Raw genomic sequence first — 16,302 nt, forward strand, 5'->3', positions numbered from 1 at the left:
CTGGGAATGAGGTGACAATGGCCTATTGCCCATTCAGTGGGGCTGTGGGAAGGCTCTGTGAGAAGTGAGTATGGGGGCCAGGAATTGAAAACAACGAACCTGCTATCCAACTGAGCTCTACATATTAGATTTCACAATATGTATCAAGTAACTACAATGATCTATACAATACCCAATAAAATTTAATAATATCAAGTCCTTTCCAGGAGCAAATGAATCCTTTTTTCCCAAGAAAAAATTAAACCCCCAAATAATCCAAAGCATCTTCTTTCTTTCATTTTTGTCAGTCAAAGGGATCTCACCCAGGTGCATGGTGGGGGACTGAATTCCTTCTGTTGCTATGGCCTGGGCTGTCGTTTGGCTTTGGGAAAAAGTCCTCAGGAAGAGGAGGGGCCTAACTCTTGCTGAGATGAAGCTGAGTTTTGTCCTGAGATGTATCAGAGGGCAAGATCCACAAACTGGCCAGTGAGAGATCATTAGTCCCCTTTCCATGATTTCTGCCCACCCTCCAAACCTCCGCAAGACATTGAGGGGCATGCACTACCATTCCCCAGACATAAGCAGAGATATTGGCATTACCACATTATGTGTGTATACTCCCCACAGGTGGCTGAGCCACATTAGGTATTAATTGTGCTCTATGAGAAGAAACTTTGCAATGCAGGATCAGGAAGAGCTCCAGTTCTTACCCCTGTAAAAGGAACTAGAGCACGTATAAGCCATAAGGAGTCTAAAAGGGATGAATCTTTCTAGCTTAAGGTCTAAACTAGAGACTGGCCAATTAAGATCCTTGGCCCTTCCCTCTGGGCTCTCATGTGCTGGGTTCTGTCCCTCTCAATCTTACTACCCAGACTATGAGCAGCAGGAAGCATAGAAAACCTTTTCATAAGGCTTAGAGCCATGGTTCTCAACCAGGGGCAATTTTGTCCCCTCCCTCCCTCATGCCCAGAGGACATTTGGAAATGCTGTCATAACTGTGTGTATGGGAGGTGCTACTGGCATATACTTTGTAGAGGTCAGGGATGCTGCTAAACATCTTACAACGCACAGAACAGCCCCTACAACAAAGAATGTCAATAGTACTGACGTTGAGAAACCCTAGATAAGAGGGTTTAGAGTAGAACATACCTCACTCCCACCTCCCAATCCCAGGGCTCCAATCTTTTGGACTCTGTGAGTTCCCACGTAGCCTGCTCAGTAAAGGATGATGGTCTAGGGATGGACATTCCTACCATACCACCTGCACAGGAGAAAAGGCACAATCCAATAAGTTAACTACAGAAAGATGTCCAAGGGGAAGGTCAAGATAGAGATATGCCAAAGTAGAGGTCCCGTAGCAACAGTTTTTAATCTCTCAGTTCTTACCTCATAAAGCTCCACCCCTCAAGAGAGTGATTTAATTATGTGTTCTTGAACCTTATCAGAAGATCTCCATTTGGAGAGTAGGTGGTGTGAAGATAATATGAAGATTAAAAGACTAAAGTACTAAAATTACCTATTTCAATGATAAGAGGGTAATGGATAGACACACACAAAACAAGAGATTAGATGTGATTTCAAAAACATAAAATGTGGGAGGAGGGGAGTGAAAAAGTAGAGCTTTTAGAAAGAGGTAAAGCTGAAGAGTCTATCAGCTCAATATAGACTGTTATATACATAGAATGTTATAAAGGATCCTCATGGTAATCACAAATCAGAAACCTATAATAAGTAAGCAAATAAGTAAGACAAAAGCAATCAAACATATTAATAAAGAAAGCCATCAAACCACAAGGGAAGAGAGCAAGAGAAAAAGACAGGAACAGAGAAAAACTACTACAACACCCAGAAAAAAAACTAACAAAATGGCAATAAATACATATGTATCATTAGCTACTTTAAATGCTCCCATCAAAAGGCATAGGGTGGCCAATTGGATAAAAAAACAAGACCCATGTATATGCTGCATACAAGAGACACACTTCAGACTTAAAGACACTCACAAACTGAAAGTGAAAGGATGGAAAAAGATATTCCATGCACATGGCAAAAAAGCGGAAGTAGCAATACTTATATTAGACAAAATAGACTTTAAAACAAAAACGGTAACAAGAGAGAAAGAAGGGCACTACATAATGATAAAGGAAACAATCCAACAAGAAGATATAACACTTGTAAATATCTATGCACCCAACATAGGAGCACCTAAATATATAAAGCAATTATTAACAGACATAAAAAGAGAAATAGACAGTAACACAATAATAGTAGGGGACTTTAACACTCCACTTACGCCAATGGATAGATCATCCAAACAGAAGATCAATAAGGAAATACTGGCCTTAAACGACACATTTGACCAGATGGATTTAGTGGATATACATAGAACATTCCATCCAAAATCCACAGAATACACATTCTTTTGAAATGCACATGGAACCTTCTCCAGGATTGATCACAGATTAGGCCACAAAACAAGTCTCAATAAATTTAGGAAGATCATAATAATACCATGCATCTTTTCTGACCACAAAGGTATGAAACCAGAATCGACTACAGGAAGAAAACCAGAAAAGCCACAAAAATGTGGAGATTGAACAAAATGCTACTGAACAATGATTGGGTCAATGAAGAAATCAAAGGAGAAATCAAAACATTTCTGGAGACAAACAAATGAAAATGGGGAGTAGGTGGGAATAAGGAAAACTTGAACTCTTCCCACCAACCCAAGTAAGTTACAAACTTCCAATATCTAAACCTAGAATGTCCTTTCGCACCATCTTGGCCTGTCTAAACCTTACCAGTCTTTCAAGGCCCACATCCATGTTACCTCTTCCTGATCCCTCATAATTCCCCTAGCTCTTCCAAGTTGCATATCTTTTTTTTTTTCTGAGAGAGATTAGCCCTGAGCTAACATCCACTGCCAATCCTCTTATTTTTGCTGAGGAAGAGTGGCCCTGAGCTAGCATCTGTGCCCATCTTCCTATTTTATATGTGGAACGCCTGCCATAGCATGGCTTGATGAGTGGTGCATAGGTCTGCACCTGGGATCCAGGCTGGCAAACCCTGGGCTGCTGAAGCACAGTGTGCGAATTTAACCACTACACCAACCAGTCGGCCTGAATTTGTATATGTTTTTATAGTACACATTAGTTTCTACTTTGTATAAGGGTTATTTGATTTCACGGGTTTTCATCTTTTGTACACTTGACTTTTATAAAATTTGCACAGTCATACATTATATATTAATATACCCAAACCATCTTCTTGGGCTGAATTTGAACTTGAATACATCAGATGACAAAGGTTTCATGCTATTCCCTGCCAGCCAACTCCCTAATTCCTACAATGAAGCCATCTTGGTAGAACAGATTTTGCACAGTGATTCAAATATTTTATTATATTTCCTCTTACTATTTTATAAAAATACAAATGGAAAGCCAAAAACGTGAAAGGGCTAATATTATAATTTAGACAAAAATTAATAAAATTAAACATGTCAAAAGCAATGACTCTTGAGATAAACATATTAGAGCAGCTGGTCAACAGGGGATTCGATTGTGAAGGAAAAGAACAAGGGAAAAGAATATGTACACATGACTGAAAATACCTCATTGAAAATTGAGTCAAAAAGGTACAGTGTATTGATGAAGGAAATGGAGAAATTGTTTTAGATTTTGGACTGAGAATCAGTAGAGATTACTGAAAAATACGGGTTTCCAGAATCAGAGAGGTTCACAGCTCTGCAGAGCTGTGATTGGGGCACAACTTACTATATAGAATGCTATAAAATGAAAAAAGAAGGCTGGTGTTTGACTTCCTTTGGACAAATTTGTCGAGAGTTGAAAAGACACCTCAAAGCCAACATGAAAATTACCTGCTCAATCCTTTGAAAGTCCTTCTTCAACAAGTCAACAAGTCCTTCTTCCCAACATTAAAACCAAAAGTGTTTGAAGAACTAATGGCCAGAATTTTTCAAAATTTGTTTAAGATTATAAAACCGTAGAACTTTTTTGGAACCCCTAACTAAACTGTAAGTTCAAGTGCTGAGACTTGGCCTAATTTAGTCTTCTGTCCTAGGTTCTCACCTTAAGTTGAGCACAGAGTGTGTTAAATTAGTGAATGTAATAAATAAATGAATCTCACTTTTTTCTAACAAATATTTGCTGAGGTCCATGGAAGAGATAACACAGTTCTTGAAAGCAGAATGTTTTTAAGTGTAAGGCTTACTTGTGAAGGGGGCTTCTGTTCCCTATAGGTTATATTGTTTCCAACAAGAAGTCTGCTATCATCCTTAACATCATTCCATACACAAAGTATCTTTTTTTTAAAACGAGGTGCTTTAAGATTTTCTCTTTATCATTGGTTGTAAGCCACTTGGTTATGACATGCCTTAGTGTAGTTTTCTGTATGTTTCCTCTGCTTGGGTTTTTTTTGAGCTTCTTGGATGTGTGGTTTTCTAATTCTCAAGGAATTTGGAAACTTTTCAGCCAATAGTTGTTCAAATACTTTTTCTGACCCCTCCCCCTTCTGGGACTCCAATTACATGCATATTAAGGCACCCTGAAGTTATCTCACAGCTCAGTAATGCTCTGTTCACTTTTTCTCTTGTGTGTTTTAGATAGTTTCTATTGCCAAGTTTTCAAGTTCATTAAGTTTTTCTTCTGCAATGTCCAATGTCCAAGAAAATCTTGAAGCAATTTGTTTAAAAAAAAGATGGTTTATTTTAAAATTTTTTTATTTTAAGATTTTATTTTTCCTTTTTCTCCCAAAGCCCCCTGGTACATAGTTGTGTATCTTTAGTTGTGGGTCCTTCCAATTGTGGCATGTGGGATGCCACCCCAGCATGGCCTGCAAACCCCTGGGCCGCCAAAGCAGAGCAGGTGAACTTAACTACTGGGTCACAGAGACAGCCCCCAAAAAAGATACTTTATGTACAAAACAATAATAAGGATAATAGCAGACTTCTTGTTGGAAACAATATAACCTACTGGGAATAGAAGCTCCCTTCACAGTAAGCCTTACACTTGAAAACATTCTACTTTAAAGAATTGTTTTACCTCTTCTATGGGCATCAGCAAATATTTGTTGGAAAATAATGAGGTTATTAATCCCATCCACTGTATTTTTCATCTCAGACAATCAATTTTTCATCTCTAGAAGCTCAATTTGGATCTTTTTTAAAATAACTTCCATCTTCTCCTTAATATGCTCACTCTTTCGTTTACCTTCTTCAACATATAGAATGTATTTATAATAGCTGTTTTAATGTCCTTTTCCATTAATTTTATCATATGTGTCACTCCTGGGTCTCTTTCTATTGATGGATATTTCTCCTTATTGGTTAAATTTTTCTGCCATTGTGTATGCCTGATTATTTTTTTATTGGACCTCAGATAATTGTGAATTTTACCATGTTGGGTTCTGGATTTCATTTTTTTATTCCTTTAAATGATTTTGAGCTTTGTTTTAGGAAACAGATAAGTTACTTGGAAACAATTTTATCCTTTTGAGGCTTGCTTTCAAGCATTGTAGATGGGACCAGAGCAGTCTTTAGGGCTAATTTTGCCTTACTACTGCAGCAATATGCCTCTGAGTACTTTTCCATGTATTTCAAGTTTTCTCCACGCTGACTGTTGCAAATGTGAATGATCCTAGCTCTACATGAGCCCCAAGAATTTTTGCCCCTGCTCCCTTCAGGTGATTCTTTCCTCAGCCTTGGATAATTTCTTTACACACATGTGCTGACCAGTACTCAGCTGAAGATCTGAGGGGAACCTTCTGCAGGTCTCTGGAGTTCTTCTCCTGTGCAGCTCTCTATTCTCTATGAAGCTCTTCCCTCTCTGATATTTTGTGCTATCAATTCTAGCCATCCTGGCTTCCCTGAATCCTCAGCTCCACCTCCTCAATTTAGGGAGAGCATCAAGCTCCATTTGAATCCCCTCTCCCCGCACTGTGGCCTCGAAATTATATTCAGGCGTCAGCTGGGGCAACTGTAGAACTCACCTCATTTGTTTCCCATCTCTCAGGGCTTATTTCTCTGTACTGCTTGATGTCCAATGTCTGAATACCTTTTTTTCCATATATTTTGTCTGTTTTTAAAGGTTTTTTTAGGCAGAGGGTAAATCTGGTCCCTGTTATTCCATCATGGCTGAAAGCTCACTGAAGGGTTTTAAGCAGGTAAATGATATGGATGGATCTATGAGTTAGAAAGATCATTCATGGCTGACGTGAGAGATGGACTGGTGGTACTGGACCATAGGCAGAGAGATTGGCAAGGATTTAGACTTAGATCCATGTAAGCAGCATCATGGAAATCTGGCAGCAAGAAGCACACACTCAGCCATTCCCAGGACAGATTTTAGGATTGGTCTCTGGGAAGGAGAGGAAGAGGGAAGAGCAAGACTGGGGCTGAGGCCCAAAGCACAGGGCAGATTATGTAGATGATAACAAGCCAGGAGATCAGTCACCAAAACCAGGAAACCAGATGAGAAATAAGTTTCAGACACTAATTTTGAGAAAGGGGGAATGCAGAGACAGCTACCCAGGCAAGGTCTGACATCTTGGATTGTGCATTAAAACCCTATGAATGAATGAATGAATGCCTGCAGCACTTATTACAAGCAACATGCACATGTCAATTAGTTGTTCAGTACTCTATAACAATTCTTGAATTCTTATTTTCCTTTTCACTTGTTTTATAAGTCTACCAGAATCAGGGACTACAATTGTGTGCTTCTCTTTTCTACAAGTAGTAGCATTAGTATAATTATTTTGCCCAGGTTTCCTGACTCCCAGTCCACTACTCTTTTTTAACTATACCACTAACCAGCACTCTTAACAGAAATAGTTTACCAAGGTAATTACGAGTACTCCTTGGCATATGCAAGGATGTATCCTTGAAAAGACATGCATGGCTTAAAACTGTGCAAATCAAAGCAATTTTCTCTCAAGAAATTATGGTAAAAGACCTACTTATGCCATTTCCATTTCAGCTAGGTAAAATTGTTACTACAGAAGGAACATGCACCAACCACCCCTAAATGCACACTCCCAAATGAGGTAACCATTATTAAAATTATGGACTGTGTCACAATTTTCTCCAGGTCAAAAGGAATAAATATCACTCACTATTTTTAATAGCTGCATAATATGCTTCAGTGTGGATATACCACAATTTATTCAACCATTCCTCTATTGATGGGCATGCAGGTTTTCTGGCACTTTTATTTCTGTAGGATAGACTCCAAAGAGCTTGGTCAAAGGGTAAGTTTACGCAGCAGATATCAGTTGCCTAATCAGCTGGCACTCTCCCCCTTCTTTCCTGCTAACAAAATGCTAATTTTGTTCAGGTGTTAGGCAGAGAACCCTCATCTCAAGGAAGGTGGTCCCATTCCCTGGTCTATACGTGACATGTGATCCAGTTATGGCAAAGGAGATGTATGGGTAAGTTTGCTGGGGGATGTCTGGGAAAAATTGCCTTCTCTGAGTAAACGAGAGTGGCACCTCCCTTGCTTCCCTGGCCACTGCCATTCCCTCACTCCTTTTTCTGCCTTTGAATGCAATTGTGATATCTAGATTCAGCAGCCCATCTTGAAAGCATGAAGTAAAAAGCCTAGGGACAAAAAGCCAACATGTCAAGGATAGTGGAGTAGAAGGATGGAAAAAGTCTAGATTTTTTATGACCTTGTTGAGCAGATGATCCAATGCTAGCATTGTGTCCCTCTAGATTTCTTGTTATGTGAGAAAAAAAAGCAAACCTCTATTTGTTTAAGTCACTATTAGATTTTCTGTCACTTGCAGCCCAAACCATTCTGAACTGATATTATAGATTTTTAATTTTATTAGATTCTCCCAGATTACTTTGCAAAAATGGTAGTAGGGAGTCATACTTCCATCAGCAATGGATGGAAGCAGGGAAATGAACATCTATCTGGAATTTATTTTTATATATGGCATAAGGCAGGGATGTTTACTTTCTTGTAGTTGGATGACCAATTTTGAAAGCACCATTTATTAAATAAACTATCCTTTTTGCACAGAATTAAAACACATATTTTTATGTTTTCTGTATTTATTGCTTTTAATTTCTGTATCTCCCTCTCCCCCATCCTGCCCCTTCACTCAGGTTTTATTGTGTCAGGGAAGGGATGTGGCAAGACTAAAAGCAGATTTCACTTGCCAATTCTTTATTTTTGTGTTTCAAAAGCCTAAGTCCTTAGGGGATGAGGATTAGCAGCACAGACAAAGTGTCTTGGCCAGAAAATATGAAGGGAAAAGGATTTTATCCAGACTAGAAAGAGATTCTAGCCCTTCCTGCTCCCTAGGCTGGGGATAATGTAATGCTATCAGGACGATCCATGGGTCCTAGGTACAGGGGACCTGTGTCCTCCTTCCTGGCACCATCCCTAGGTATACAGGAAAACCTGAGAGAATAGGGGCTGTACTAGGCAGCCTTAACAAAAACTTCCAAGCCACCAGCAGGGTCCCAATGCAACAAGGGCCTGCCAGACCATAAAGGAACACTGTGGGCAGAGGCAATAGACCTCTGACTACTAAGCTGTGTTGCCTGATGACAAGGACTTAATGGACTTCCACTCCCAGGCCTCAGCACTGTGTAATAGCCCAGAACTGTGGCATGAGCCTGGGGTGGAGGAGTGTCAAGAAGAATTGAGGTTAAGTTATTTTACCAGCCCCATGGAATGGGGAGCTTGGAGTCTAAAGTTAAATGGAATCATAGACAATAAAGAAAGATACAACAAAATGATTATGAGCATGAACTCTGAATTAAACTAACTGGGTTCAAATCTAGCTCTGCAACTTACTTGTTGTGTTACCCTAGGCAAGTTATTTGACCTCTTTGTGCCTTGGTTTACTAATCTGAAAAATGGTGTTGACAGTGACACTTAGCCCATAAGATTCAGTGGGTTTGTATAAAGCACATAATAAATATTATTTAATTATTAGCTATTATTATACTTCTTAGTGGTAGACTCTGATTCATTCCTGCTACATGAAGGATTTGTAACAAGTCTGTTTTGAAACGCTATTACGGAATGTTGGAACAGATACAGAAGGGTCAGAGGAAGGGAAGGAGGGAGGGAGAGAAGGTGGAGGAAGGAAATGCAGGCAGGGAAATGTAGCCTTGTTAGTTAGCCCGGGAGACTGAATTCTCTGATTCGGAGAAGAATATACTATGTTAGACTATACATTTCTAAAGGAACTGATCTTCTTCTGGAGAGGGAAAGGGCAGTTCTAGCAACTCCAACTCCAACTCAGGCTCTGTATCCTGTCCACATGCAGACTTTGCAGAAGAGTTAAGATTCCAGATATTTAGCAAATTTTAGAGAAGTGATGTGGGCTTACTCTTTCTTTAGGTTCGCCAAGAGTCAGTTGCCAAGGCAAAGGCACTTAGCTTAAATTTGCCCCCTGATATATGGCCTAGGGCACATGAGGAAAGACTGTGTCTAGGAAGAGGAGGTCAGACTCCACAGTAAGGTTTGAGAAATTGCACTGTCCAATCTGAAAGGTGGAGTGTCTCTAAGTGAGTCACTAAGCCAAAGATAGCCGCTCATTTCTGAGGCAGGTGATCCTTATTCTTACTCAGGGGACACTCACCTTGCGTTGGGAGGAAAGAGAGCCTCCTAGGAGGACACTAACAGCCCCTAGACGATCCAGGTGAGAAATTTCCTGAGTGCTGGGGCTTGCCTGGAGAAAAGATCACCCAGGGATCCAAGCCCTGGGAGTTATTGTCTTGAGCAGGGGGCATCTAGATGAGAAGTAAATTTTCTTTGCTGAGATGCTAAGATTTAATAGAGGGAGAATGTGGCTACAATATTATTTTGAGATACAAACGGATTTTTTTCTTTCCTATATTTTTCTCCTTTTCTCTGCCTGTTTCCCCCTACCCTCAACAAAGTAGTCAGCTTTGTAGTGTATCACAGGGGAGGGAGGTGGCATGGCAGGAAAATAAATACTTTGCCAGTTTTTCTGGCTTTTGTGTTCCAAAAGCATTAAGTCCTAGGGAAGGGGGATTAGGGTGCAAGGGCAGAGACAAAGTATCTGGGCCAAGAAATTAGAAGGAAGAAACATTTGCATAAGCTTAAAAAAAGGATTCTTCTCTCCCTCACCCACCTCTCCGTGCAGGGAAGAGGCAGAGAGACCTCTGTGGGAGCTTAAGCAGCATATACTCCCAGAAGCAACACTTGGTTGGCAGGAAGATTCAAGAGAAGAAGGGTTGTATGGAATGTCTAGGTAGATGGACCAACAGGTGACCTTGGCAATGAGTTCTGTGCCTCAACTGTGGCAGAGATGTTGGAGAGGACCACAGCACTTGAGAGGATCCATGTGGGCAGAGGGCTCAGCAGTAGCTGACAGGATCTAAGGACCTAGAAGCATATATATCTTTATTTACCCCCCACTCTCCACCCCCATGCCTGGGCACTACATAACAACCCCAAACTGTGGCATCACCTGGGATAAGGGAAAAGAATGCCGAGAATGACTTATATTGTTTTCCCAATCACCTGGTAAAAGGAGGGCTCAGGATCAGAAACTGAGTTCCAGAAATAACCACAACTCTACCAGCTAACTGTAAACTTTGAGGTTCATCTTGGTTCCATCTTGTTGACTGCGGGAGTTACCATCCTGTGTGGTAGGGAGGAGATCCCCTCCATCCCCTGGGATGCTGGGGTCTAAAAATCGTTCCAGTGAAGGCTTTTGTAATTTCTTGGTACCAGAGCCTTTAGATAAGATGAACTAGATTATTGGAAGGACATTTTCCTGGAATAATGTAAAGCCAAATTACAAGTGGTTAATATAAGTCAAATTTTCTATTTGATGAACAGAAACATCACAAGTGTCACTTGAGAGTCCGTGGAAACAAGTAAGTAAGAAGGCAATGTTCTCTGCTGTACATTGTTGACTAGCTATAATTTAGCCCAATCCCCTTCCTGCCTATAGTGGCATTTGTGCTGAGTTATGGACAGGCTGCTTCAAACAGAAGAGCACGTATGTCAATAAAAGGCCTAAATTGAGAAGGGCCTGTACTTGGATGGGGAACAGACTTGTTTGATTTTCTAATTTCTGAAGTTTGTAAAAGTTACACTACTTTATAGTTATTTAGCAAATGTCAAAAACGGACTTCTCAGAAGGGTTCACACCTGAGCAGGTTGAAGGGCTAACATTTCCAAGTACTGTTCTGTATTGATTACATCAACAGGCTCAGAGATGAAGGAAGAGGAGCAGGCTACAATTGAGGAAGGTATCTATTGATTTTCCTTAAGGTGGATGTGTGTAGTGGTGGTGGAAGTAGGGTGATATTGAAAAATAAAAACGGTGGGCACAAGTTTTTCATTACCATCTTAGTGGTAGTTAGGACCTGCGAAAACTTGGAGTAACTTAGTAACCTTTGAAACTGCTCTTTGGTGGTTATCTGGCTATGCTTCCTGTTTTCCTTACAGTAGTCAACAGTTCAACAGGGGAAAGGGGCCATCTTTGGGGCAGTGAGGAAAGATGGAGTTTGGGAGACATCATTCATTATGCAGCTAATTTGGAATGCAGAGACCTTTAAGGTAGAGAGTTTGCACTATTTGGAGAAATTACACCTTGCTCTTCCAAAATTACCCAGGAAGGAAGATCTCTACAGGTGGAGTAGCTGGACCTCATAGCCCTGAATTTCATTTCCTCAGAGTCTCCCTTCATTGTCAGAATTGGAAGATGGGGGTTTAAATTTATTAAGGGCATGGTCTGGTTTCCTTAAATGTTCTAGAAATACTGGGATTAATAAGCAATCTTCAAGAGGAAAGGTGTAGAGATAAGAAACAAGGGTGCAATGCTCCCACCATTTGGACTTAGGAAATCTCAGAGTTAAATTTATTGACGGTTTTTTTAAGAGCTGTAAAAGGTTGAGGTTCTGAGGCCTACAGAAGGAAAAGAAAAAAGAAAATTATGGACAGAGGAGAGATTGGTATAACTCAGCGATAGGGCCCTGAGGTTGGGCATTTTCTACACAGGCTCCTACCCTCAAGGCATCCTGCTAAGGCTTGAGGGGCATTCAGAAAGAAATTCCGCCCTTTAGGAGTTTTCATTCAGGGGCTGTGACACCAGATGCAGCCTGGGGGATTGAAAAATGCATGGGCTCTGGAGTGAGCACACCTGGCTTAAAGTTCTGACTCCTCCATACACAGTTGTGTGAAGTTGAGCAAGTCATGTCCATTTTCCCTTGCTGAGCCTCAGTTTCCTCCTCTGTGGAGCCAGGATTGTTCATGTGAGAATGAGAGAAACAGTTCTGCACTGCGCCTGATACCATGCACGAAGTAGGTCTTAAATAAAGCCGCTGTGCCGAGGTTAACATGTAGTGAAAGCTCGAAGGAGGTAGCAGTCACTACAAACTAGAGAATCTGAAAGGCGGGCGGTACGAGAAGCTGAGAGCCAGCCTCAAGGGGAGGTGGCCTTTCCGCATGCGCGAAGTCTGGGAGCCTGGAGGAACAGCGAGGGGGCGTGGCCAGGTTTCTGAAGGGGTTGCTATGGCACCGAGGGGCCAGGGGAGGTTAACCGAACCCTTAAAACATAAGTCCCTCCCCCACCCGCCACCGCTAGGGCCGAGGGCCATTGTTCCCGGCAAAATGGCGTCGCTAATCCCCCTCCCGGCCTGAGGCCTATGTAAGGCTGAGGGTGGGAGTAGGACTAGAGTTGGGAAGAAAAACTACAATTCCCAGGGTACACCGCATCCGCCTGCGAAGCGCAGGGCACGTGCCCAGGCCTAGTGGTTACATGCTGTCAAAAATCCGTTTCATAGCTTCCCTTTCTCACCCCTACTTTCCTTGTCGCCCAGCCCCCGCGCGCGCGCACTGCGGTCCTGGGGGGTGGGGGAGACATGCTGTGGTCGTTGCCCTCGCAACGTAACCGGGAGACCGGTATTTGTAAATCTGTGCCTCGATTTCTAATCCCGAAGCCGGCAGGTATGGGTCTCGCGAGAAAAGCTGGGAGTTGGAAAAGGAGTTTGGGGTGGCTGGCGAAGAGGTGCCGGCGGGTACCACATCTCAGGAGAGCTCCCGCATTTAGATGCTTGAGGAGAACTGAGGGTGGGCTGTGGGTGGGTAGAAAGTAGTGTGCTTGGACTTTTTAATTCTTTTTTTGGAGAGGAGAGGGTAAATCTGCCGTAGAGAGCGAGCTTTTGAACACATAGGAGGCGTCACCCGTGGTTCCTAACTGAGATTTTCTTTTTGGAAAGGAGAGAAGCCTTTCTCCTCGACGCGCATCCTTCTCTCCCGCTGCGTTGAAGAGGGCGGGGGAGGAGTGCGCATGCTGCAGTTGGCTAGCCACTCGGCACCTCGCAGTAATAAGGGCCGTTCGGAGTTGGGATTGCTCCGTCGGCTTTCTCTGCCCCTCCTCCTCTCTTTTTCTCCCCTCCCTTCCCCGCCCCCCTCCGTCCCCCTCCGCCCCCCTCTCCTCTCCTCTCCATCTGAATTCCCTGGCTGGAGTACGCGTGCGCCTGCTCAGCTCCCGGGCGAGCCCGAGCTTGGGCTCGTACCCCACTCCCCTAACCCCGCCCGCTCTTTACCTACCGGCCGTAGCTGGCCCGGTGGGCTCTCGGGGAGACGCTCGTGCGCGCACGCGCACACAACGCGGTGCTGAGCTCGAGCCATCGAGGAGGGGAGTAAGAAGCATCCGAGGAGGCGATAGAGGAGGAGGCGGTGTGTGTGTATGTGTGTGTTCTATGGTGTGGCTCGTCGAGGGGCGAGTTGAGGCTTGAAAGAGGGCGAGGGAGAAGCGAAAAGAGTCAGTCTCCCTCCGCGAGAGCCTCAAACCTGGTGAGGGTCCCGGGCCGGCAGGGGTGCTGGGAGAGAGGGAGGAGGCCGGGGGGCGTGTCTGGGATCGGGCTGAGAGATGAATGGGCCGGGGATGAATGGAGGGAGGCAGCGGCGGCCAAGAGTCTGTTCGGAGTAAGCGCCCTAGTTGGGGGCGGCTTGAGCGAGGCAGGGTGATTGCCTTCACCAAGAGGTATGGGACGAGGCCGGGCTCGGGTCTTCGGGGTTATCGTAGCTGCTGTCGGTGTGAGCGAACAGGCGGAGAGGGAAATTCAGAGGGGAAAGTGAGGAAGGGCAGGTTTGAGGTTGAGGTGCGTTTTTTGTCTTTTCTTTTTCGTTTTTGTTGGAGGGTGGCAACTTTGGGAGTTGATGGAAGACTAGGGAACGGGGAAGGTGAGGAGAATACATGAGGGGGGCCGCGAGACGGTTGACAAAGGACTGAGTGATCTTATTTAAGAGGGATTGAGGCTACTGAAAGGCAAGATCGCTTCGGGTATGGGAAGTTGAGTTTCAGTGGGTAATGGGGTGGGGGAAAGTGGATTTAGTTTAGAGATTCACTTGATGTGTGTGAAGGTCGTTACGTCTGGATCGGGGTGAGGGATATTGCTAGCTAGTTGTATAAATGGGTTAGGTTCGAGGAGATTGAGAGGTGTTATTTGGGAATGGGTGGTGTGTTCTGTGACTGACAGGTTGGGGATGGGGAGGAGATGGTATGATGGGGTTAGGATAAAAGTGGTGAGGTGGCTTCACTGTTCTGAAAGAGGGTTTTTTTGGACAAGTTTAAGAGTGGTGAAACATTTATGTAGTGGGATGTGGGTGGAAATCCTGCACGTGTGTATCTCCGTATCTTGGGAGTTGATAGATCTTGTTAAAATGAAATTGAACCCTCAAAACAGATGGGAGTGCTATGGCTAGTACTTCTTAAGAGTTACTATTGACTGAAGCAATTATATGAATAAATAGCCTTTAAGTTATGAAAACCTTTTGTATGGTAGTGATTGCATCCAATTTTGGGAGGCATTGTTACCTGTTTTTCGTCTATAGTTAGTTGTAATACCAAGAGAACTTTTGAAGAGGTCTCACTATATGACACAGAGCAGTGAATGTCTTCTAGACAGTTTCTCTCCATTGGGTTGATGAGTTTAAAAATTGTTTAAAATCAACAGTCCAAAAGAAAGATTCTTTGCATTAAAGGATAGCTAAGATGCACTAAAGCTGATTTTGAGTGGTAAAATAATTGTACATGACTTTTAAAGTCATTTTGAATTTACCTTGTTTGAAAATTGGCACTTGCTTTTTAGTGTGAGTTTAAATTACAGCAGATTACTTGGACATTTTGTTCTCCGAATACATTAATTATCTTCTGTTAAGGATGTCTTGTGATGGTCTCATTCTGTTCTAGGTCAAGATTAATAGTTTATGGATTTTTAACTTTTCATGATTACTTTTTACAAACTTTACTGACATATATCATTTATCTTGGAAATGTTGCAAATTTGGGAACATTCCCATGTCCTTTTTCTTTTATTCTGCTTTGATGTTGGAAAGAGTGTAATCCTTGTTTTGGCTACCCAGAGTTTAAATACAAAAGTTAATATTATGTTCATATTCTCTTGTATTAAGATGAATACTTAGTGTCTTAAGTAGTAGCGCCGAAGTATAAAAGCACCATGAGAGCCTGGAAATGTTACACTAACTTTGGCAGACAAGGTAGTCTCCCAGTTTTGAATTATATGTTCCTGGAGTGGAAGAACATTCAAGTATTGAGGCTGGAAAGTGTAAGCATGGTCTCTTTGGGGAGTGGAATGAGATGAGCATGGAATCTTTGAGGGTGGGGTGAAGGACTACCCTGCGGAGTTAGGAGCCCTTGACTGTTAAAGAAGGAGAATAACAAACAGATTTGTGATGTTCTTCTCTGTGCCTTTGCTTCTGATGCCCCCGCCCTGCAACCTGTAATGCTCTGTCTCCCCCTCCTTTTGAATTTGAACTCATTTTTTTAGACTAACTTCCGTCATTAGCTATTCCTGAAAGCCTTTGCTGCTCCCCCTTTTCCTAGCATCCTCCACCGCACTCGGTTAGGTGCCCCTCTTTAGTGGTCCCATCATACCTCGTACATATTTTTATTACTGTACTTCTGTTGGCAGGCAGGCGGGAAATTGTTTTCCTTTTTATACCTGAGAGTAAAATAAAGCTCAGAAAAATAAGACTTTCCCTAGTAAGTAAGTGGTAGACCCTGGAGTTCTGATTTCTAGACCAATGTTAATCCTCATGTCACAGGTCTGCATTTGTTAATATAATTTTTCTATAGTATTTTAGGAGTTAATGTTTCTGTAACTCAGACTTTAACTTTCTTCTGTAAAGTAGAGGAATTTCTTTTCAATAAGGCGTCCATCGCTTAGCCAGTAAATGATAAAGCCAGTGGTTGCAAAGAACCAGCATACTCAGAAGTAAAGAAAAGGAGAACTGTTAAATTACTATCAGATTTCTAGTCAGGTAATTTACTTAAAAAATA

General features: G+C 42.5%; 1 protein-coding gene across 6 annotated transcripts in view; it reads left to right on the forward strand.

Moving 5' to 3' along the window:
- Nucleotides 1–12,758: 12,758 nt before the first annotated feature.
- Nucleotides 12,759–16,302, forward strand: part of WNK3 (WNK lysine deficient protein kinase 3) — a 169,150-nt gene continuing 165,606 nt past the window's right edge. For 2 of the 6 annotated variants that reach the window (XM_023633604.2, XM_070257336.1), the window contains exon 1: nt 12,759–12,941. The gene's annotated coding sequence lies outside the window, so the exon portion shown is untranslated. Of the gene's footprint in view, nt 12,942–12,999; nt 13,794–16,302 lie in introns of those variants that run through there. The other 4 variants (XM_023633601.2, XM_023633605.2, XM_023633602.2 and 1 more) reach the window with 2 other exon arrangements.

This window comes from Equus caballus, chromosome X, assembly GCF_041296265.1.
Source record: "Equus caballus isolate H_3958 breed thoroughbred chromosome X, TB-T2T, whole genome shotgun sequence".
Classification (NCBI taxonomy): domain Eukaryota; kingdom Metazoa; phylum Chordata; class Mammalia; order Perissodactyla; family Equidae; genus Equus; species Equus caballus.